Here is a 25,495-nt window from a genome sequence, read left to right as displayed (position 1 = left end):
GGGCTGGCATGTGGAAAAGGCATTAGACTTGCTTTTCTTGGAATGGGTGGGCAGAATTAGAAGCAATAAATGGGGAGTTGCCAAGACGTAGATTTAAGCTCATGAAAAGGAAAAGCTTCCTGATGCTTAGGACTGTTCAGTGGCAGAGCCGGCTGCCTTGGCCAGTGAGCGATGCTCTCACCTGAAATCTTCAAGCAAAGACCCGACTGACCCCTTGTGTTCTTGTTCAGGTGTGAGCTGGGTTAGTGTCCCTTCCAACTCTGAGATTCTTTGTGATTCTCTCATCAGGCTGGACAAAGTCAGGGGCATACAGAGGTGCTGGGGGGTGTGGGGAGGCTTGGGAGGTGGAGCTATCCCAAGAGTCAGTGGATAGCAGAGACTGAGAGGAAAGAGATAAAGGGAGTGATAGACAGAGGGGGAAACCCAGAAGGAAGAGGGAGAGGCAGGGATACAGAAAGGGAAGGGGGGTGGGGAGAGGAAAAGGCAGAGAGGACATAAAGGAGGGAGAGGCATTAAGGAAAGAAACAATGAAGGGGTAAAGGGAGACAGGGAAGGAAAGCCTGTGAGAGGAGAAGAGGTGTGACAAGTGGCTCCACTGGGTCCCTCCCTGGCCTGGGGCATGGCTCCTGCCAGCTGGTAAGAAGGAGGGAGATACCTACAGGGCTGGGTGCCCCCCACCTCCCACCTCAAATAGCTCCTGCGTCACCAACCCCAGCTACCAGCAGAAGAGGAAAAAACACAGGGTATAAAACTATGAATCAGTCAGTCACTTGGGAAAAATCATTCCTTTGTCCTTTCTAGGACCTTCCAGGGGAAGGGGTCTCAGGCCAGGAGTAGCGTATTGATGCAAAGGGACAGCAATGGTCAGGACTGCCTGAACCTGCACACTCCCCCTGTCCTCTCACTCTCCGTAGCACATGTGCATGTGCACACACAGACACACACACAGACACACATATACACATATACACACACACATACACAGACACACACACAGATACACACATACATACACAGACACAGACACACACAGAGATACACACATACGTGCACATACACAGACACACAAAGATACACACACATACACGTACACACACACTTCTTGGGAACTGCACTGGACTCTTGGATTCCGGCCTGAGTGCAGACTCCCAGCTGTAGTTTTCCCCTCTGAGAAGTTTGGATAAGGGTTTCCAGGGTGAGATTAGAGATGGGGAAGAGAACATGATTTTTTACTGCTGCAGCTGCTACCACTACTACCACCACCACCTCTAGCACTACCATCAGTCACCAAGGCTGCTGCCACTACTACCACCACCACCTCTAGCACTACCATCAGTCACCAAGGCTGCTGCCACTACTACCACCACTGTTCCCATTAAAGTTCTTCTGTTTCTTTGTGCAGTCGTCTATAGAGCATTAAATATAACCAGAGGAGAGCAGGATAGTATTGTCGCAGAATTGCTTTTATCTGAACTCCCTCAAATGAAGCAACATAAATATGGAGATGTTTCTATTACTACAGTATAATAATCGAGTTCTATTATATGAATCACTTATAACCACAATTCATTAATTATAATTTATACATACACATAAGGTGTATGTTTCCATGGCACTTTAAGATTTGCCAAATATGTTTAGCAATCCAAACAAGCATCCTGCTGGTTCCGAGTCCCCAGGCCCTATGCTCTTCCTCAGCTGACTCCTGGGCTCAGTTTACCCCTTACAGGCTTCCTTCTCCGCCAGCTGGGCCCTCTCTCCCCCTCCAGCTCCCCAGGCCTCTTTCCTTCTTGTCTCCCACTTTTTGCCGCACCAATCCCTGCAGCTCCCAGGACATCCAGCAAAACAGCCTGCGGGATCAGGAAAGCCCAGGCTGAGCCTGCCTCTGTCAGAGCTGTCAGAGAGAAGAAGAGGGAAGGGAGCTCTCACCGGCCCAGACTCGCAGGCTTGGCCCAGGCTGGGCTGGGCTGCTTCTCCCAGGTCTCAGGTGCCAGCTCTCACACAGACCACCCAGCTCTGGGGGGGATCTGCACCTGAGGCAGGAAAACTTAATCTGAGGTGACAGTGCCTCTTCTCTAGTTTGCTGATAAGATCCAGTGGGGCAGAGGTAGGACTGGGCCTGGGCTAGGGCCTGGGGCAGAGAGAGGACAGCCCTTATAATCTAGTCTGTAACTAAAGAGTTTTACAGAGCCCTGCCATTCAACCCAGTAAGGTAGGGAGTACACAGACTTATTATTGGCTGTTAGTCATTTTCAGTCACATCTGACTTCAAACGACCCCATTTTGGGCTTTCTTGACAAAGATACTGGAGTGGTTTGTCATTTCATTCTCCAGCTCATGGAAACTGAGGCAAACAAGGTTAAGTGACTTGCCTAGGGTCACACAGCTAGCAAGTGTCTGAGGTCAGATTTGAATGTAGAAAGATGAGTCTTCTTGACTCCAGGGTTGGTGTTATATCTACTTTACCACCTAGTTACCCAGTACACAAATTATTATCCCCATTTTACAGAGGAATAAAACAAAAAGGGAAGTGACAGGCCTAGGGTCACACAATTCATAAGCAGCAGAGTCAAATGTGAGCCATATGACTCTAGGGATGGTCCTTTTTAAAGGCATTGAGAGGGGTAGCGAAGTGGCTAGAATGCTAGCCATGGAGTCAAGAGGACACGGGTTCAAATCCAGCCTCAGACACTTACTAGCTTTGTGACTCTGAGCAAGTCACATAGCCTCAATTACCTCCCCCCCCCCAAATAAAGGTGTTGAGTTCTCAGCCTGGGGTTAATGAGGAGACATGGGTGGTGGGGAGAAGGACAGTAAACTAGAAAAGACCATTAGAGTTTGGAAGGTACCCTAGAACAGAGTACACAACATAGACCAAGCTTTGGGAAGTCACAGGACCATCCTGATCCCAAATGTCAGAGGCCATCTGGACCAGTCTTCCTTTTCATGGAGGAGGAAGCCAAAATCCAAGATCATTCCATATTGAGCATCAGACCCAGGATTTGAACCCAAGTAAGTCCTCTTTTCTCTAGTAGGTGAATCTTTGAATATTGAATGTCAGAGCTGGGAGAGGCCCTAGAGATGACCAACAACCCAGAGAGAGGAAGCATGGGCCCGAGATACCCAACCAGGCAAGGCATTCTTGGAGTAAGGTCACCGCTCAGGGGGTCACTGGGAGTGGTTGAGGTGAAGGACTGGACTGAGGGAATTCCTCCAGTGTCCCAGGGAAGGGACCCTTAGCTTGCCTCATTTCATAGCTGCCTGTCTTGGCTAATGAGGTCACTTCTCTAAGCTGGTACCTACCTCCCTCAAGGCATCCCAAAGAACATTGGCTGCCCTAGGAAACCCAGTGGCCCAAAAGTCCTCATTACTCCTGGACTGGTACCTGAGTCAGCAACAGTGGGGGAGGGAGGGAGCTGGCAAACTGGAAAGCAAGGGAGGAGATGGGGGAGGGACTGATAAAAACCTGAGTGAGGCCAGCTCCTCCTGTGCTCCAGGCCTTGGCTCCCACCCCTCCCCCTCCCGGAATACTCTCCCCTTTCCCCCTCCATTTCCCCTCAGCATTGCAGAATTTCAACTGGAAGGGGCTTTCAAAGTCATCCAGGGCTGGCCCTGAATCTTCTCCTCCTTCTGTCTCTCGGGCAGGACCCATGGATTTTCTTCTTTCTCACTTTCAGGGCCAGGATTTGCGGTCAGATAGACCTATGGGCTTCCCTTGGACAAGAAGCAAGTCTGTGTGAGTTGTTCTGTGCGAGGGATCCCAGTCATGCGTCTCTATAAAGCAGGAGGAAAGTCTGGCTTTGTGGTGATGCTATCTGTATTCTCTGGAGAACATACTAGAGCCTAGACCCAGGACACAAAATCAGGATTCGACCACTGGGAGAAACTTCATGGCCCTTAGGCAACAGCAGTGAGTTCAAAGGACAGACCAGGAAGGTTGAGCATCAGAATGAGCTAGCCCATTTCTCTTGCCCTCTCTGTTCAGCCCTGTCCAAAACCACTCCCTCTTCCAAATTGCCCCACTTCCCAGCATTTCCCAGGTGCTGCTTTTACAATGAATGGGTGACCCAAATCCAAAGCAGGGCAGGCCGAAGGTCTATGGGGGCTGCCATCAGATCCTAAAGGGCCCATTTCTTAGATCCCCTTTTCCCAGGGTTCCAAATTTCCAGGCTGCCAAAACCTCAGGCTCCCAGGTTCCCAAGACTTCTATCTGATCAGATAGGAGACAAAGGGCCTGAGTACGGTTTGGGGTTTAACATTCAGCCCATGTCGGTGGGTAATTTACAGTCGTGTGCTGGGCCTGGGGGAGGGGGCCAAATCCGGGACCTGCCACTCAGGCAGGAGAAGGTTTTTGATTTCATATTCTCTCTCTCACCAGCATTTCAATGAAGGAGGTTTCTCTTAAGTGGTCCCGGAGGAGGGAGAGTATAGCCAGGGGATGGGGGTGGGAGGGAGGGTCGCTGGAGGGAAGAGGGTGGGGGGGGGGCTTGTGTGCTCGTGTGAATGAGCATGTGTGTGAGCATATGTGAGCGTGTGGGCTGCATGTGTCTCCTCTGCCTCCCCGCTCCTCCTTCTGACTGCACTCTCTGTCTGTGGCATCAGATCCAATCCATTTCATATTCCCATTAATTTTACCTCGCCAATACTCTTCCCATTCCTGCTGCCACCACCTACCTGGGGGAATGCAAAGGCTTCGTGATGGGGCTTCTCTCCTTTGCTCTCCTTTCCTGCTTTAACCAGTCTAGACCAACCTTTCTGGCGCCTCTACTAAATTTTCTCACTATTCGGCTCCAAAATCATCCCTAGCTCCCATCCCAGGAAAGTTTAAACTGGCATTCAAAGCCCTTCACAATGGAGCACCACTCTTCCTTATTTAATGTTACTCTTTTTCTTGCATTCTATGCTTCAGAAAATTTAACAACTCCTTACCTCACGCTGCCCTGCTAGACATGCTTCGTGCTGTCCTACTTCCATGTCTTTGCTCAGGCTGTGCTCTGTGCCTTCGCTGTCCTTCCTCTCACTTTTCTAATCTTCTAATTTCTGGTCCATTCTTAAAAAAAAAATGTTCATCAGGAAGCCTTCCCTGATCCTTCTCTGTGATGATAACCTTCCCAAAGTGATTCAGTGAAAAGAGGCTTTGAAGTCAGAGGACCTGGGTTTGAATCCTGGCTTTTAACTTCTATTACTTTGAGCAAACCATTTCACTTCTCTAGGGCTCAGTTTCCTCATCTGTAAAATGAGAGGATCGGCTGATACTCTTAGCCCTTTGTCCATGATTTTCTGATCCCTCTGACCACATATACCACTTCACACCTCCATGAATTACTTATCATGCAATATTACTTATTGTAACTATCTATATTCGTGTTTTGTTCTCCAACTAGACCAGCTCCATGAAAACAATGACCCATATCATCTAAACTTTGTCTGTCTCCCAGCAGGGGGTACAAGGCTCTGTATACTGCAAGTGTTTAATAAGTGTATCTTGTATTGTGTAGTAGTGCAGTCTTGCATGTGAATGTGGGTTTGCGTGAGAACCAGTAGTCTCTCTTCAACAATGGAGCTCTTACAGTGCCACTAAACCTCATTAGAAGGTAGGACAAGATCTGGAGTGTGGAGAAAGAGAGGGAATGTGGCATGTGGGAAAGTTCACTGGAGCTGGAGTCAGCCTGAGGTCCAGCTCGGTCATTAACTGCGTGTTTGACTTTGAGTAAGTCATTTCCCCTCTCTTGAGGAATTGGGCAGGATGAGGTAAAGGTTCCTGGGGTTCCTTCATCCCTCAATTCTTTCTACGATAAATAAGAAGGTATCAAACCAATGAGGCCAGAGGTACCAAAGATACAGCCTGGGACCCAACCGGATTAAAACGTAATTGAAAACATTTAACAAAACAAATGAGAACACAGTACAATATAGATAATGTTAATATGCTTTTCAAAGTCAATTAAAGACCTTTCCTAAGGCCCACTGGGATCCTTTGGTCCAGTTCAGTGTCTCTCATCACTGAGTTTGACCCCACTGTTGTAGACAGTCTCCTAATGAACCATCTATCCTCTGAGAGAAAGGGAGAATTGGGGAAGGATTGTGAGGAAGGCAGGCTGATTAGGGGATGATCGGCAGAGCTCATTAGGAGAGTAGCAGAGAGGACAGTTAGGGACAGTCAGAGAGAATGGCTTGTCAGGGGGAAGATGGACAGGCAGGATCGATCGCAGTAGCGCTCAGCTCTTCCTCAACCTTAACCTCCTTCCTTCCAAGTAGGGCTTTGCTGGGAGGGGGAAGTCAGGGTCCTCAGGACCCGGGTCAGCTCCCAGGATGTATCCGTCTGTCCTACCCTCTCCCACCCCCAGAATCCGAAGGCAAACATAGCCGCCCCTCGTCCCTGTTCTCAGGCAGCTGCTTTCATTACAGGCAGGATTTTGCTTTAATCCTCCCGCATCTTTGCTCTCCCGCCTTCCCCCAGTCTGCACCCCCCCCCCCATGCCTCTAGTCACTCGCCCCATTTTCTTGATAAATATTTATGACTCTACATGAAAAGGCAAGATCCATACAGGTCCTAGTCTGGAGCCTTTGTCCCTGCAGCAGAGTGGAAGGGGGAGAGAGGGGAGAGAAGAGGAGGAAAGGGAGGAAGGAGAGGGGGAAGGGACCTCTTCCTTCCCCCAATCACTTCCTTTAGTCCCCTGGCTCCCTATTTTCCCTCTAATGCTCATGGCCAGAGACACTCAGGGAGGGGAGGGGAGAAAAGCAGGGTCTCCAAGCCTAAAGGGATGGAGCCCCTCCTGCTTTCTGAGTTTAGTCTGGGAGGGATGGGAGCTGAGAGTTCCGTCCCATTCCAGTCAGTGAACGAGGCTGGGTCACCTTGGAGAGGGCCAAAAGGCTAGGGCCAGAACCCAGGTGGTGCGATCAGGCCTTTGTCCACTAACAGCACCCAAGTCCTTCAATAATTTCAGTGCCAAGAATAATTTAAAATAGGACGCTGCCAGGTGACAGGCTAAAGGGAAGCTTCTCCCTACTCCCATTCTACAGCCTCCAGAATGGACTGGTGCCTTTGAAGTGCTCGTTCCCCCAGCACTTCTTCCCCCCCCCCAATCAAATTCTGCTTCACACTATGTGCCCCAGGCTCAGTGTGTGGAGTGCTCCCTTGCCTGCAGTGCTATAAAAACCCTTTCTACCACCCCTTATTGTCTCTATCCCCAGGCCTGGGATGATGTGCTCAAGTTAGCCACACTTCGTGGCTCAGTTAGGATCCAGGACCTTTAGCCTGAGCTGAAACCCCTGCAGGGGCGGGGAGGGGGAGACCAGTACAGCCTGGCTTCTATCCCTCGTCCTCTCCACAGCCCTCCAACCCCTAACTTAGGACAAACTCTATCCCAGGAGCAGGATGCAGCCTTTAGAAGAACCTTCCTTAAGACATTTGGTTAGTTAGTTAGAATGTAATAACTAAATAGTAATTGCTTTGCTTTTACCCAGGAACCCTGAGAGTCTCCCCCTCCCAGTTTTTTGTTTTTTGTTTTTTATTAAAGGGGCCATGCCTTGAGTAACCTAAAGAAGCCTATTCATTGAATAGGTGTATCTCACTAAAGTGAGAATGTAAGACCTTAGCCTAAAAGGGCCAGGATCCCCCATGGCATCCTGAGCCATCTCCAGTCGTCCTGATGAATATTAGGCCACTGGGCCCAGATGTCTCAGGAGGAGAAAATGAGGCTGGTGATCTTGCCCAGCCCTCCCTCGCTCAAATCAAAGTCAACTGCAAGTCATGTTGTCATCTTGATGTCATGGTCCTCCTCGAGAATGAAGAAAAAACACAACCAACAACCTTAAGACATAGAGAGTATGGCTAGAGTATGGTTCATCTCAATAAGATCTGAGTTAATGAATTACAAGCTGGTTGGTTGTTGTCCTTCATCTTTAAAGAGGACCAGAATGACATTACCATGATAAAGTGAAATTTTAGTGTCTGACTGTGGCTGATCAGACCAATACAAGCTTGGAATGTTCTGCCACAGGTTGGGCACAGATAGTCCGAGTGAATATCTGGGGTGAATATCCCAAATTTGCGCATCCTGTGTTTCCTTTGTGCTGTCTCAATTCTGCTTTGTTCATAGAGCACAGCACCCTTTCTGATGTGGGCATGCCATGTTGAGTAGTCTTGTGCCAGTGTCTCCCATGTTGCACAGTCAAATCCAAAGTTCTTGGGAGAGACCTTGAGAGTGTCCTTGTATCGCTTCTTCTGGCCACCATGTGATCACCTGCCCCATGCAAGTTCTCCATAAAACAGTCTTTCTGGCAAGCATACATTTTGCATTCGAACAACATGGCCAGCCATCAGAGTTGTGCTCTCTGAAGCATAGTTTGAATACTTGGCAGTTCAGCTTGAGCAGGGACTTTGGTGTCTGGTACCTTATCCTGCCAGGTGATCCTCAGAATCTTCCTAACACAGTTCAAGTGGAAGCGATTCAGTTTCCTGGCATGGTGCTGGTAGGCTGTCCATGTTTCACAGGCATACAATAATGAGATCAGCACCATGGCTCTGTAAACCTTCAGTTTGGTGGTCAGTATAATACCTCCTTTCTCCCAAACTTTTTTTTGGAGCCTCCCAAACACTGAGCTAGCTCTGGCAATGCATGCATCAACCTCACTGTCAATGTGTACATCCCTGAAAAGTACACTACCAAGGTAAGTGAACTTATCCACAGCATTCAAAACTTCTTCATTTGTTGTAACCGATGGTTCCATGTATGGATGGTATGATGATGGCTGATGGAGCACTTGTGTTTTCTTGGTGTTAATTATTAGGCCAAAATTAGCACAGGCGGCAGAGAATTGATCCATACTTTGTTGCATCTCAACTTCAGAGGCTGCACTGAGTGCACAATCATCTGCAAACAGAAAATTGTGCACCAACACTCCCTCCACTCTGGTCTTGGCTTGTAACCTTTTCAAATTGAAGAACTTACTATCAGTATGGTAGTTGACCTTGATGCCGTGTTCATCCTCATTGAAAGCATTTGTCAACATGGCTGAAAAGATCATGCTAAAAAGCATGGGAGCAAGCACATAGCCCTGTTTCGCTCCATTGATGACTGAGAAGGCATGAGAGCTTTGTCCATCATCCACAACTCGGGCAAATGTGCCATCATGAAAATGATGTACAATATTGATGAACTTCTCTGGACAACCAAATTCTGACATAATTTTCCAAAAGACCTCATGACTAACTGTGTCAAAGACCTTGGTCAGATCCACAAACGTTGTGTACAAATCTCTGTTCTGCTCCTGGCATTTCTCCTGGAGTTGTTGGGCAGCAAACACCATGTCGACAGCTCCTTGGCCCTTTCTGAAGCCCCACTGGCTCTCGGGTATATGACCATCTTCCAGGTGAAGGATCAGTCTATTAAGGAGGGCTCTAGCAAGAATTTTGCCAGCAATGACTAAGAGAGAGATCCCCCTGTGATTGTTGCAGGACAATCTATTCCCTTTACCCTTATAGAGATGGACAATGGAGGCATCCTTGAGCCCCTGGGGGATAACTTCCTCTTGCCATATAACCTGGAAAATTTCAGTCAGCTTTTGTATGAGCAATGGTCCCCCTACCTTGTAAATCTCAGCTGGAATGGAATCAGCACCAGGTGCTTTACCACATGAAAGGAGCCTAATGGCCCTCAAAACCTCTTCTTCAGTTGGAAGTTCAGTTAAGGAGGGACTGACTCCAACCTGAGGTAAACGGTCAATGGCCTCAGCATTGATTGATGATGGTCTGTTGAGAACACAATGGAAGTGTTCAGCTCATCTCTCTAGAATCATGTCCTTATCACTAATCAATGTGGCTCCACAAGCACTGAGTAGTTGTGATGCACCATAAGTTTTTGGTCCATAAATAGCTTTCAGGGAATCATAAAAGCGCTTTGGATTGTCACTATCAGCATAAAACTGGATTTCATCTGCCATCTTACTGAGCCAGGAATCCTGCATCTCTCTAAGCTTTGCTTGTACTTTGCTTTTGATATAATTAAATGCTGCCTTTTTAGAGGTGGATGAACTATCCTGCTGGTAAATGCTGTGGAGTTCTCGTTTTTCATTCAGCAGCTTCTGAATTTCCCCATCATTTTCATCAAACCAGTCTTGATATTTGCGAGTGTTCTGACCCACATGAGCAGATGCAGTGCTGTACATCAAATCTCTGAAAGCTGCCCACTCCTTTTCTGCTCCACTGTTGCCAACTGTGTGTTGATTCAACTTTCCCTCCAAGTCAGCAACAAATTGTTCATGCTCAGAGAAGGGCTCTAATTTGCTGACATTAATTCTTCTGGAAGTCATTTTGCCTTGGGGGCGGTGCTTTTGATGAATGCGAATATTTAGCTTGGAAAGGATAAGTCTATGATCAGTCCAGCACTCTGCACCACACAGTGCCTTTGTCGCTGTTACATCTTGTCTGTTTCTTCTCCTTACAATCACATAATCTATTAGATGCCAGTGTTTGCTTCGTGTGCATCCATGAAGTTCTATTGTGTTTAGATAAATGGAAAACAGTGTTGGTGTAGTGCGTGTTCAGGGAATTATAAGCTAGGTGTGAATCAAAAGGTTCACATAGCCGCCAATCACTCAATAAGCATTTATTAAGCACCTACTGTATACTAGACACAGTGGTAGATGCTAGGGTTACAAATACCCAAAATGAAACAATTCATTGCTGTATTGTGTCTAATTCTTTACGAGCCCCATTTCAGGTTTTCTTGGCAAAGATACCAGAGTGGCTGGCCATTTCCTTCTCCAGTTCATTTTACAGAGGATGAAACTGAAGCCAACAGGGCTAAGTGACTTGCCCAGGGTCACACAGCTAGTGTCTGAGGAAAAGGAGTCTTCTTGACTCCTGGTTCTGTTCTCTATTACTTTGCCACCTAGCTGCCTCTAATGAGAGCTTAAGCAGCATTTGAATGAATGGATGAAACACTAATCACTTGCTGCATGAAATTGATTATCCCCAAATTATGCTAGGAATACAGGTAGAAAAAAAAGTAAGAGGCTCTGCTCTCAAGGAACTCACACTCTAGGGGAGGAAGACAACATCCAATAAACATTTATTAAGCACCTATTATATGCCATGCACAAAGCTACAAGTCGGATGGAGAGGTCTTGTGTTCCTTAGAGTGCAGCAGCAAAGCAGATAGTGCTGATTCCTCTTTAATGTTGTTTCCACGGAGAAAATCACGTCATTTTCTGATGTTGAACTATTTGGCCCTTGACTGGGAGCTGGGCTCTTCCCAAGGCTTTCAGGTTTAGTGTCCCAGGCTGTCTCCATCTGGGTCTGTGTGGAGATGATGGTCATGGTGGCCATAGTGCTTAGAAGCACCCAACATATGCTTTCTCTTTTCTCATTCAAAGACACAGGGTGTGTGGGACTAAGAAAGTTCTCAATTACTCTACCCTGGGCAAATTCTGGCTGTTGAATTTTGTTGAGTTCTGAGTGCCGTGTTTTGGGAAGGACAATGATCACCCTGAAAGTGTCCAGAGCAGGCTGACCAGGATGCTAAAAGGCCTTGAGTCCATGTCCTAGGAGAACTGGCTGATAGAACAGAGGATGCTGAGCTGGAGACTTAGGGGCAGGGTTATTCTGGGGCCAGGCTGAACCAACTGGAGAGAGAAGATTGTTAAACTTCCAATGTGAGCAGTTACACCTTGGAAATTGGCAAACACTCCAAATCAGCGCTTGATTTATTTGTTTGTTGATGGTCAAGAGTCACTCCAGACTAAAGAAAATGGTAGAGAAAATGCTAATAATCAGATTAAACTTAAAAGTGTGTTCTGCTTACATTTCTCCACTCTGGAGGGACAGTTGTTAAATATTTATCACCACACGCCTACTTTGGGAAGATATGAGAATATTCTGCATTAAGAACAACCCCCTCATTTTACAGATGAAGGAATTGAGGCACAGAAGGTTTAGTCAGATTGCTGGTCACATGTCTGAGGCAGAATTCAAACTCAGGTCTTCCTCACTCCAAGTTCAGCTTTCTTCCTCCCTCCTCCCAGCATTTGGAGGAGAGATTTCTTTTGTCTGACCCCAGAGGACAAAGTTTTCTGGAACTCTCCTTGGAATTGATCAAGGGAAGCCGGCCCTTTACCCCAAGGTTTATTCCTTTGTTTATATTAAGTCCCTCTTATTCATCTTTAAGCCCCAGTTCAAGATTCCCAGGCCTCTCTTCTTCCAGGTCCTTATCAGTTGAACCTGGCCTTGGATCACTTGGTCTCCCACTGTTACCACACGCTCGTGCCTAACTCCAAAATCCATGCATGCTCAAAGGATCTGTCAGACCTTCAGTGGACGGATCTCTATTTCCTTGGTAAACCACAAGGCAAGGTCCTCTACTGAGAGGAAAAGAGGAAGTATAGGAGGCTTGAGGAGAGAAAATAGCCACTGAGGGGAATGACAAAAGAATGAAAGGATTGCCATGCAGCAGGGAGGGCTCTGTAGAGGTCTTGTCATGCTTTCTTGGAATCTGAAAGATCTGGGTTCAAATCCTGCCCCCAACAGGTATTAGCTCTATGACCCTAGACAAGTTGATGAACCTCTCTGAGTCAATTTCCTTGGCTAGAAAGTGGAGATAGTAATATCTGCATTACCTGCTTCCCAAGGCTATTGTGAGGTTCAAATGAGTGATAAATGAGAAGAGTTTTATCCATGATAGCTGTCGGCCTCAGTTTCTTTCCTTGTTAAATGAGATCAGCTCCAGGGTCATTTTTAGTATCAAAGCCTCTGATCCTCACTTTTCTCCTCTTGGGTTAGGGAGCAGTGGAAAGAACCTTCCCTTTCTCCCAAATCTTGGGTCTGTAACTTCCTTCCTGTTTGACCTTGGGTAAGCCATTCCCCACCTGGTGACTTTATTTCTTGATTTGCAAAAAGAGAGGAAGACAAGGAAGTGGACTTTTGGCTGTTATTTCCATGGGGAAGAGCAAATACAGAGCAACTGGAAGATTTAGAGACTTAAAGACATTTTAAAGCAGTCTCCTCAGTCCAAACCAGGCCGTTTGCAAACTCCCTAAATTTCATGGGTATCTTTGCCCATGAAATCTCTATCCAGGGCCCTCTTTTCTCTCTTTCCCTCTCTTCTTCCTCTTCCTCTCTCCCTCCCTCTCTGCCTCTCTTTGTCTCTCTCTATGTCCCACTCTCTCTTATCTTTTATGGCATAATCTCATCAGCCCCCATGGGTCCAATTATCATCTTTATACAGATAACTCCCAGATATATATATATATATATTCAGTCCTAAACTCTCTCTTAAGCTTCAGAATTGCATGACAACTGCTTGCTGGATATCTCTGACTGGATGGCTCACAGACAATTCAAATTCAACATGTTTAAAAATGAAATTCATTATCTCTCCCCAGTCATCCCTCCCCAAAACTTCCCTATGTCTACTGAAGATACCACCATCCTCCCAGTCACCCAGACTAAAAACCTTGGAGTCTTCCTTCTTTCTCACTCCCATATCCAATCAATGCCATGACTTAGGTATTTTACCTTTACAACACGTCTTCTTTTCCCTAACCACATTGCTACAAGCTTTGTTCCGATCCTCTTCTCCTAGACCTCCAGCCTGTCCCTTCTCCAATCATCCTCCCCACAGTGGTTAAAGCAATCGTCTTATGGTACACGTGTGACCATGGAACTCCTCTGCTCAAGGACCTCCAATGATTCCCTATTGCCTCTAGGATAAACTATGACCTGGCATTTAAAGTCCCTCCTTTGCCATGGTCAGCTTTGCTTGGTTTTGACCCTAAGCTTGGGGTCTCCTGCAGCAGCCTCCTCTCCCTTCCCCCACTTTTCAGTTTACTTTGGTGAATTTTCTTCCCCTTAGATTGTAAACTTGAGGGAAGAGACTTCTTTCTTTTTCTTATTCATATCCCCAATGCTTAGCACATAGTAGGTGTTTAATAAAGGCTTATTGACTTCCTAGGCTGGTGCCAGCCTACTTTTTCAAGCTCATTTCACATCATTTCCTATTATATGCTCTAAGTTTCAACCAAGTGGCCTACTTATACTCTGTGAACTTGGTGTTCTTTTTCCTCACTGTGCATTTGAACAGAGCTGTGCTTTGTAGGTGGAATGCACCCTCTTCTCACCCTCACTTCTGGCTTCCTTGGCTAATTGCTTCCCCTACAGGCAGTTTTTCCTGTTCCCTGTAGTTATTAACCACCTCTCACTCACCAAATAATTTATATAACGTTATATATGCATGCATGTGCATGTGTGCGTTTGCGTGTGTGTGAATCTCAGAGGGCAAGGCCCTGTCTGGCTGGGACTGCCGTGAGCTGGAGCAGAAGTGACCCCTGTCCCCTTAGCCAGAGTCAGGTGAACTTCTTACAGCAAACCATCAGAAACGATGTCGTCTCACTTCCCAGGGAGGGGAGGAATTGAAAGATTGGGTGATGTGCACTTGCTTGAAAATTCAGTGTAGTGAGGGGAAAAACTCAACTGAACCGGGAGTCAAGGAACCCTGGGTTTTAGGCCTACTTCCACCACTAACTTCCTGTTTGTCTTTAGACCAATCCTATCTCCTCTCTGAGCCTCAGTTTCCTCATCTGTACAATAACAGTAACTCACAATAGCTGACATTTATATCGCACTTTGTGGTTGCCAAATAGTTTGTATACAGGATTTCATTAGATCTTCACCACAGCTCTTTTACAGATGAGGAAAATGAGGCTTCAGCATGGCCAGGGTCATACAGCTAATGTGTCCCAGGTGAAATCTGAACTGAGCTCTTCTCAACTCCAACATTCTTTCTAGCTTCCTCTGACATCTCTTCTAGTTCTTACACACTATGTTCTGCAGGCTCTTCCAGCTAAGAAAATCTGTGATTTCACTTTTTTAGTTCTGAGTCTGACCTGATAAACTCTCAGTTCTCTTGCCTGAAGCAGACGACACACCTGGGAAAACATAAGAAATTGGTGCCAGCCTCCCCCATCAACTAAAAGGGAAGGAAGGGAATAGAAAGCTGAACACAGGACTGGTCATCGGGAGCCCAGCCCCTCAACTCAGCTGTGCTCGACTCATTGTGTGACCTTAGATCAACTTCTTGCCCTCTTGGAGACTCAATTTCCCCACCTATAAAATGGAGATAAAAATGGGAATATTGTGATGACCATTTGAAGTAGTGAATGGAAGCCAGTGGACACACACGAGGGGCTGTTAATAAGAGGATTCTCAGGGCTGAGGAGAAGGCAAGGTATAAGCCCCTGCCTTCAAATCTCATAAGCTCAGATCCAGAATCACAGAACGTCAGATCTGGGAGAGTACTTAGAGATCGTGTACTTTTTTCTTTTATTTTACAAATAAAGACACTGACATTCAGTGAGGGAAAGAGACTTTCCTGAGATTACAGCTAGCCAGGGTCCACATCAGTCAGTCAGTCAGTCAGTCAACAGTTATGAAGCATCTGATATTTACCAAGCACTCTGCTAAGTGTTAGACAAAAACATGGTCCTTCTCTGCACTTAACTTTTAGAAGAAGGTATGAACCACCTAGGTGGTACAGGGGATAGATTCCCAAGACAGGATTCGGAAAGCCCTGTGTTCAAATCCAAACTTTTAGTTGGATGAATCTGGGCAAGTCTGCCTCAATTTTTTCAACTGTAAAATGGGGATTACATATGTGTGTATGTGTATACACCCTGCACTACATACATACATATGTATGTGTATGTTAATATATATATACATATATGTGTGTGTAAGTACAGATACGCATACACACACACACACACACACACACACACACACACACTGAGACCAAGGAGAGGATAAATACCGTACCCAGGGTGTGGGCAAATACTAATTCCAGAGTATAAGTAGAGAAATATAGAGCCTGTAGTAAATCCTAAACCCAGAGTGGATAAGTGCTGATTTAAAAGTATGTATATGTATGTATATTGAGCCCCAGGTGTGTGTAAATAGAAGAGTATTACAAGGAGGGTAAGCTTGATAAATATGGAAGATTTAAAAAATTGTCACAAAAAGCAGGAAATTGTCCCCTGAATGAAAATAAGCTTGTAAGCAGGCAATCCTTTCAGTGTCCTGGATGGCAAGATGATCTATTGGTGACATCCATATTCTGGTTAGTGGGGAATTCCATGCAACCTTGGGTTGTATCCACAGAAGCAGAGTCTAGAATGAGGAGCTGGTGATCGCACTGTCCTCTGCCCTGGGCAGGCAACATCTGGAGTACTGTGCTCAGTGCTAGGCACCCCTTTTGAGCAAAGGACTGCTAAAGTCGACCAACAATCAAGAAGTTTTCTGATTGATTGCCAGTGAGCATCCTAGGGTTGCCATCTGGATGAATGAACTTCATTCAAAGCACTTGGCAGGGCCAATCCCAGATTGATGAGAAGTGTTCCAGAGATCACAGAATGTCAGAGTGGGAAGGGACTTCAGTGCATGGATTAGTGGAGCTGGGAGAGAGCTTGGAATACAATGTCACAGAGAGTAGGCACCCTTAAGATGATGTAATCCAATGCCAGAGGGGAAGGAGTTTGCCTAAGGCCACACAGATAGCAGGCAGCAGACTTGGGATTTGAACTCACATCTTTTGACCCCAAATCCACCAAGCAGTGTCTCAAGACCACAAAATCTGAGTTCAAAACCAATTCTGACACTACTTGCTACTATCTTTTTTCCCTTTGGAAAATTGCTTACTCCTTCAGAGGAAATGTGGTATCACAAAAGAATTAGCTAGACTTAGAATCAGGAAGGCCTGGGTTCAAATGCATCTGACAAACATTTACTATGTGCACCATGCAAAGCAACGTAAGCATGTCCAACACCTTTCATTAGGGTGTACATCCTGGGAATTTAATTTGTTTAGGCAAATGTTTATTAAATATACAACCATCATGAATATTATTTGATTTTTTTAAAAATTATTTTTATTTGTATCTTTCATTTTGATGTCATTGGGATTTCCCTCAATATTTCGCTCCTTTTCCTCTCTTCCAGGGAAATCTTCCAAAAATCTTGACAAAGATTTGTTTTAAAGAAGAGAAAAAAATAATAAACAACGCATCAAAAAAAATATCTGACTTTCTATACAGTGTTCCATACTCATAGACCCTGAGCACTGCAAAGGAGTGGAGGTCATATCTTCTTATATCCCTTATTTGGGGACAAGTTCATTCTTTATTATTTTACAGCTGTAAGTTTTTATTGATATCTTTTGTCTTTTACATGACCATAGTGTTTCCCAGTATCCTTTCCCACCCACACCCAGAGAGTCATCCTGTATAACACATGGAACTTTTTAAAGATAGAAGAAGAAGGAAGTGGAGGAGAAGGAAGAGGAGGAGAAAAAAATTAGCACCACTGATCTATCCATTGAAAAATTCCCAAACCATGTGCAATGTGTAATCCCTGTGGACTGCCATATTTGAGAAAGGGTGGGTTGGGTTATCCTCTCATATCCACAGTATTAAGTTTTCATTGCGTTGTGGTTGTAGTTCTTTCCATTTTCATTGCGATAGTCACTGAGTATATTATTTTCCTGGCTCTGATTACTTCACTCTGCATCAGTTCATATGAATCTTTCCAAACTTCTCTGGATTCATCATGCTCATTGTTTGGTCCATTGACATTCACAGACCACAATTTATTCAACCCTTCCTTAATCAATGGCCACCTACTTTGCTACCAGCTCTTTCGAGCCACAAAAAATGCTGCTATAAATATTTTGGTGGATATGAAGACTTCCACTTTGTCAATGACCTCCTTGGGATATCTGCTCATGTGACCTAGAGAGTCTGTGTGAGCCATGGATGGTGTGGTGTTTGAAATCTGGAGCGAATAAGGATGACAAACACTACCTCATCTGGGTTTTCTAAAAAGAGAGATTAAGCCAGCTTAAATATTTGCTAAATGCAAATTATGCATTTTAAAAATCACCAGAAATATTGGAAGCTATTCTAGGTAAGCATGTCCCAGCAATCTCCAGTGTTGGCCTAGGCTTGTACAATTATTTCTTTGACAGCTACATTTCAGCCACAATGACTTGAAAAAACAAGATTGCACTAGAGGGAGGAGTAACCAGAAATGCTCCCATTTCACTCTCCCCTCCTCTCCCTCCTCTCCAGCGTTCCAGCTTCTCCTTCTTTATCCCTCCACATTACGTGCCAACCTTTCCCCATATCTTTTCATCACTGCCCCACCCCCATCTCCCCATTTCTATGTTTACAGGAGGAAACCTGGCATTTCTGTGTCATGTTGATCTTTGGTCCCTTCCAGGCTTTCCTTATGGTCACTGTGTTGGGAACCTTCAGCCCCCTGGTCTTAAGGCAATCATGACCATTAAGAAGCCATGAATCCAGGTTGAGGTGAATCACAATTCACTGATCAGGGAGTCACCAACTATAATGTCTTGATCATGGGCTTACCTTCTGGACCACTTGGCCTCACCTTAGCATCTTTTCTGTCCCTGAGCTCTCTGGACTACTGATCCTTGAATCTGCCCTGGTGATACCACTTCTGGCCAACTGGGTCTTATAACCTTGTTAGCCTTTGCCGTCCTAATATCTGCCCTGAAGTTGTGCTCCCTTCTATGTGTCTCCCCCACTAGAATATAATAAGCTCTTTGAAATAGAGCCAGTCTCACTTTTGTATATATATCCTTAACATTTAGCACAGTGCTTGGAAAATGGTAAATAGATGCTTAATAGAGAATTAATAAATGCTTTTTCTCTTATTTATTCAACCACTCACCAACTCAAATTCCTCAAATACGAAAGTAGGCTGGATTAGATGACCTCTAGTGTCCTTCCCAGCTTAAATATCTTATATTCTAGAGTCTCTCCCAGCTTTAACATGCTCTAACATTCCTGAGTTCTAACATTCCTCCCACTTCTGACCTGCTGCAGTGCCACAACTAGCAATTTTGACATCCTCACTAAGCTGCCTGAAGTTTTCATCTAGGGCAAGCAGCAGAGAATCAACTTTGAAATTCATGATATGAAAAAAATAAAAGAATTATGCAAAGAAAGTGACGAAAATGTCCATTCCTTTTCCTATGGAAATTTTATTAACTAGGCCTATGTTCCAAAGTGGTGACTGATTTAAACAAACAAATGAAAAGGACCCATATACACTAAAGGATTCACAGTAGAACTCTTGGTGATCACAAAGCTGGAAACAAAGTAGATATCCATTGATTGGGAATGGTTAAACAATTTGTGACCCGTGAATGTCACGAAGCTACTAAGCTATAGAAATGATGAACTGAATTATTCGGAGGAGCGTGGGACGATTTATATAAGCTGTTGCAAAGTGAAGTAAACAGAACTAAGGAAACACTATCTAAGGACACGAAACAAATGATACAAAATTACAATAATAAAACTTGACCCTACAGAAAAGATATGAGAAACTCCTCCCCCTGGTTCTTTGTGGGAGTGGAGGACCCTGGGTGTGGAATACTACATGCGATGTCAGGCTTTTTTAAAAAATGTGTTGGTTAGTCTTTTCAAACTTTTTTTTAATAACTTAATTTTAAGAGAAGGCTGACTGAGAAGGGGGAAGAGGGAAAGAGACAGTGGAAACTCTAGATAGAATATAGGATTTAAAACCAAAATATATCTGTTTTATCTTTAAAAAGGGAAATAATACAAGAAGTAATCCATAGAAACTCAATTTTGCCAGAAGGGAGAATTAATCATTATAGTGACTTTTATTGTGTTGAAGGAGTACTGAATTATATTCAATTTTTATGTATTAAATCTACCAAGTTCTACATCCTCTAAATTTCCTATCCCTGTCAACCAATCACTTACTTAACCAATCACCATTTATTAAGTACTACGTACCCAAAACATTATGCTACATGGCGGAGATAGAGACAAAGCAAAACAGTACCTGCTGTCAAGGACCTTACATTCCATCGGGAGAGACAAGCAAATAAATATGATGATAATTAATAACATTTATTTAGCATTTATACAGCATGTCGCAGAGGTCTTATGGCAATTTTAAGCTACCACATTAAGACTTTTTGTGACACTTCATAGCACTTTAAGGTTTGCAAAGCACTTGAGGAATATCTCATGTAATACTCACAAAAACTCCTGTGAGGTAGATGTTATTATGATCAATATTTTACGTTGAGGAAACTGAGGCAGAGAGAGGTTAACCGACTTGCCCAGAGTCATTCTCAGTTAGGGAATGCCTGAAGGCCAGATCTGAACCCAAGAGGGGAAGGGAAGGGAATAAGTGTGTATCTGGTCCCTGCTGCGTGCCCGGCACTGTCATGAGCCATTCTACAAACGCCACCTCACTTGCTCCTCACAACAACCCTGGAGGCGGATGACATTATTATCTCCATCTTATGAATGAGGAAACGGAGTAGAGACAGGTGAAGTGACCGGGCCAGGGTCAAGTCACAGATCCAGCCTCAGACACCGAATAGTCCCCTTACTAGCTAGTCAGCGCCTGAGGCTGGATTTGGATTCAAGTCTTCCTGACTCCAGTTACAGAGTTTATACAACATCTACCTACAGATTTATACAACATCGTTATAAAATGTACACAATACAAATTTTTGGGAAGTGGGCAATAGCAGCTGTGGGGATCAGGAAAGATTTCATGCAGGAGGGAGCCTTGAAGGAAACTAGAGATTCCAACAAGTAGTGATGAGAAGGGAGTGCATTGCAGGCATGGGGGACTGCCAATGCAAAGACATGGAGACAGGAAATGAGAATATCATGAATAAAGAGCAGTTAGAAGGCTGAGCCATGAAATGTGTGAAAGGGAGTGATTTGTTCTAAGTCTAAGGGCCAGGTTATAAAGAGCTTTGAATGCCAAATAGAGGTCAAAGCTTAGTTTGTTCCAGTGTCCTTGTAACTGACCTATGCTCTGTGTTTTAAGGTCACTCCTAGCTCTGACATTCTGTGCTCTATGTTCCGAGGTCCCTCCCACCCCCAGCTCCAGCAAGCTGTATTATATATTCTAAGGCCCCTTCCAGCTCTGACATTCTGCGTTCTAAGGTTCTACCACCACCACCACCCCACCCCCTCTATCTCCAGCAAGCTGCATTTTATATCCTAAGATCTCTTCCAGCTCCAAAATTCTGTATTCCAAGGTTCCCTCCCACCCTCAGCTCCAGCAAGCTGTGTTCTACATTCTAAAGTCCTTTCCAGCGCTGACATTCTGTGAGCGTGACCATGAAACAGCTAGAGAACATTTAAAAGGCAATCTCTAAGCAACTGTGCGGTGGGGTAGATGGGGCACATTCTTCAGTGTGGTAGGAATTTAGTCAGGGAACAGCTCACTGGGCCAAGTATTAAAGCTGTGCTTGCTGAAAGAAACTCCGTTCCTTCAGGCTGGCAAACGGCTGAAAAGCCCAACAATCCCTCTAAGATGAAGGGAAATGGGGCCAGCTCAGGTAGGTTAGACAGCCGTACTGCAAAGACTTATGAGACTTTTAGAAAACAGTGATGAATGACTGGCATGTCTCAAAGGAGATCTCTTCCAAGACCAGTGTCCCTGGTTAGTAGTGATCTTTTGTGCCCTCGACCCTTCACGTCACAGCTTGGGCTTTCCAAAAGTCTATGTAAGTACTGCACGATGCACCACATATATACATATATATGTATATACATATTTTATATGAACATATCCATATGTGTGCATAGATATGTGTAGATACATGTACATGTGCAGATAAAGTATTTATTAAGCATCACATGCCATGTATATATATACATACAGACTGTATATAATGTGCTATATTGTAAAATTGGAGAGAGAGCGGGGATAGAGGCTGTCATTCTGAGAGTCAGGAAGACCTGACTTCAATTTCAGTCTCAGATTTACTAGCTGTCTGACCCTGGGCAAATCACTGAACCTCTATTTGCCTCAGTTTCCTCAACTATAAAATGGGAAAAATAATAGCACCTCCCTCCTAGGGGTGCTGTGAGGATCCGGTGAGATAATACTTGGAAAACATTTAGCACAGTGCCTGGCATGTGGTGATGCCACACAAATGCTGACTATTCTTAATTATAATATTGCGTATTACAGTTACCTCTGTCCAATACTCATCCCAGTACTAAACTGGGATCTTCAAGGGGCAAGGATTGGATCTTACCTAAACTGTCCATCTCTCCCAGCACCAGACACAGGGCTCTGCACACAGTAGGTGCCTAACACTAACACGCATGTGGCATTTTCATCTCAGTTCTGCCAGTAACTTGCTGTATGACTTCCCATAAGTTCCTTTGTTTTCTGGGCCTCCGTTTTCCCAAATGTAAAATGGAAGCAATAATGTCTACTCCGAGGGTCTCCCTGAAGGATCAAACATGAGATGGGGCATGAATGGGCTTTAGAATGTCTAAGACCCTGCCTAGAGGTGAAGTCGTGTCATATGAAAACAAGTTGAAAGAATTGGGGTTTTTTAACCTCAGAGAATATATGATAGCTGTCTCTGTGTTTGAAGGGCTCTCAGTGGAAAAGGGGTTAGACTTCTTGTCTCGGGGCGAGAACCAGGAGCGTTGGGTGGAGGGTGCAAAGAAGCAGATTTAGACTTGTGATCAGAAAAGACTTCCTCATAATTAGAGCAGTCCAAAAGTGGAATGTGCTGCCCCAGGGAGCAGATGGGATCCCCCTCCTAGGAGGGCTTCACGCAGACAGGGGTGGGTTGAATATTTGTCAAGTGTCTTGTAGAGATTTCTTTAGGGAATGGGTTCTTAACCTAGGATCCATTAAACTTCTTAAAAAAATTTTTGAAGATTGTATTTAATTATAATTGGTTTCCTTTGGAATCCTGTGTTGTTAAATAATATTAAATAATAATTAATCATGTTAATAATTAATTAACTATTATTCAATAATTAAATAATGGTTGATTATGTTGATAATACTAAAAATATTATTCTGCAAAGAGGTCTATGGGCTTCGTTGGACTGTCAAAGGGGTTCATGCCCCCAACTATAGTTAAGAGCCCCTCCTTTAGGGTTTGAATTTGACGGTGTGGCCATTGAGGTCCCTTAGAATCAGAAAATTCTATAGTTCTGTGATGTCTTCACGTACATGTGTGCTTGCATTCTACGGGTGAGTGTGTGCGCATTTATCCATGTTTTTGGTGGGAAGGGGAGCTGGAGCAGTTTGGGGTCTAGATGGATTCCCTGAGAGAGCACTCCCTCAGGAGGAATCATAGTCTGGTACCCCAGGACACCTATGGGGGGGCCTAATGGACTCCTGCCTGGAGGGGGCAGCCTGGGGGAGGGGGGGTAGCCTCAGGGAGGGGGATGGGTGGGCCTAGAGGGGCAGGAGCACACCTGGCTGGAAGAGGCCCAGTCCCCATAATTGTGAGCAGCAGCTGTTTGGGCCCAGACTCTGCCCCATAAATCCAGCAGGGCCCCAGCTGCCTTCCTGGCTGATGGATAGATGTCTTGCCTAACCCAGAACGGGGCAGCTTCCTCTCGGGAAGGGGCCCGTCCAAACAGAGCGGGAGAGCCTGTCAGCAGGAAAGCCAAGTGGGCCTTCTCTGAGTTTAGTTTCTGTGGTTCCCCTGGGCCATCAAGCCTAGATATATAGGGGCAGCTGCGGTATGATGGAGAGAGCCCTAGACCTGGGGTCAGGAGACCCAAATTTGCCTCCTGTCTCTGCTTCCTTTCATGTGTACAGTGTTTCCTTCCCAAAAATCCTGTGAGGCAGGGAGAAGGGAGGTCCAGCCAGTGGCCTTCAGCAGGCCTCAGTTTCCTCCTCTGTGAAATGAATTTGGACCACTCGATGCTGGCCAAGTTTCCTTCCCGCAGTAAAGCCTATGATCCCACAAGGGTCCCCAGGGAGGAGCCCCACACAGCCCAGACATACAGGAGCTGCAGCTTTGTGTGTTTAGTGGAACAGCCGCTGGGCCGAAAGCTTCCTGTTAGTGTACCCTAGCCTTTGAGAAGCTCCTGCCCCAGCCTGTCTCCCAGGCAGAGACGGGAGGGATTCATTAACCTAGCTGACCCTTGACGGATAGAGCGGTGGGCCCTCCAAGAGAAGCAGGAGGGGGAGACACCCGAGGATTCCCCCAACCTCCTTGCTGCTGCCTCTATATTTACTCCTTCTGGACCAGAGTGATCAGGCACCTAGGACCCACGAAATTTGGGATAACTGGACATTTCCCACAGTCCAATGGTTCTTCACTCCCCCTCAACCTTCCCTCTTCCCCTCCCACCCCAACCCAGGGAAAGGATAAGGAAGACTCCTGACCCTGTGAGGCAGGAGCAAAGAGACACTGACTCTAGAATCAGAGAGTATGGTGTCTGGGCATGGATCCTACTATCATCCCTTTGGTCTCAGCTCATCTGGTGACTCCAAGTCTCAGTTGCCTCATCTGTAAAATAAAGGGGTTGAACTCTAAAACTCTGAGAAAGGAAGCATGGGATGTGGATAGAGCACTGCATTGGGATTCACCAAGACCTGGGTTCAAATTCTGTGGCAGACACTTAGCAGCACCCATGTGATCCTGGGCAAATCACTGACCACTCTGTTCCTCAGTTTCTTCATTGCTCAGTGACCTCTAAGGTCTAGCTCTAGTTCAAAATTTGCAATTGTTTTCCAGCTCTGACACTCTCAGGGCATTTAAGGTGTTCTGGAAACAGCACAAGGTCAATACTAAGGCTTTGAAATCTCTTAAACAACTCTGCTAAGGGCAGATGGTATTTTGACCAATGTCCTCTTTGGGAAAAGGTGAAGGGCAGCCCATAGAGAGGAAAACAGTGTCGTCCAGAAGGTAACACCTTGGCCTTATCCCTGCCTTCAGAACTTATCCATTGGCTCAACTCCATTGAGTTCAATCACCAAACATTTATTAAGCACCTAGTAATTACCAGACCCTGTGCTAAGCATTAAAGATAAAAAGACAAAAGAGAAAACAGTCTCTACCCTCAATGAACTTGTAACTGAGTTGGAGGAAACAGATGTTAGTGATTTGAGGGGCGAGGCAGTTGGGAACATCTGGAAAGAACTTCTATAGAAGGGGATGCTGGAGCTAGACCTTGAAGGAACTAAAGATTTTAGAGATGGAAGTGAGAATGGAGAGCATTTGAGAGATGGCAGGAAGCAGCCAGTGAAAAGGTAAGAAGGTTGGAGATAAACACAACTTATGAGAAACAGCAAGAAATCCAGTTCTTTTGGACCACAGTTTGTGTTAGATGGAGTAGTGCACTGAAAATGGAAAGTTAGATTGGAGTTAGGTCATGAAGGGCTTTCATTTAAAAAAAAACTTTATTATTTATTTTTAACATTTTTAAAAATTTTGATTTCTGAATTTTCTCCCTCCTTCCTGCTCCCCCCCCCACCTATGGAGAAGACAGGGAATGTGACACCAATTATATATGTAGAATCGTGCAGAATGTATTTCTACATTAGTCATGTTATAAACCACATAGACACACACGAAAAATAAAGGGAGAAAAATTATGCTTCAGACTCCATCAGTTCTCTCTCTTGGGGTGGACAGCAATTTTTATCATA

At 45.2% G+C, this 25,495-nt stretch overlaps 1 long non-coding RNA gene across 2 annotated transcripts in view; it reads right to left on the bottom strand.

Annotated features, from left to right (window-relative positions):
* Positions 1–25,495, bottom strand: part of LOC140532246 (uncharacterized) — a 129,843-nt gene that overhangs the window by 10,240 nt on the left and 94,108 nt on the right. The gene's annotated exons all lie outside the window — the stretch shown is intronic.

The sequence above is a fragment of the Notamacropus eugenii genome, chromosome 1, assembly GCF_028372415.1.
Source record: "Notamacropus eugenii isolate mMacEug1 chromosome 1, mMacEug1.pri_v2, whole genome shotgun sequence".
Lineage (NCBI taxonomy): Eukaryota > Metazoa > Chordata > Mammalia > Diprotodontia > Macropodidae > Notamacropus > Notamacropus eugenii.
Note: the sequence above shows the minus strand (reverse complement) of the source record. Positions and strands in the feature narration are given on the sequence as shown.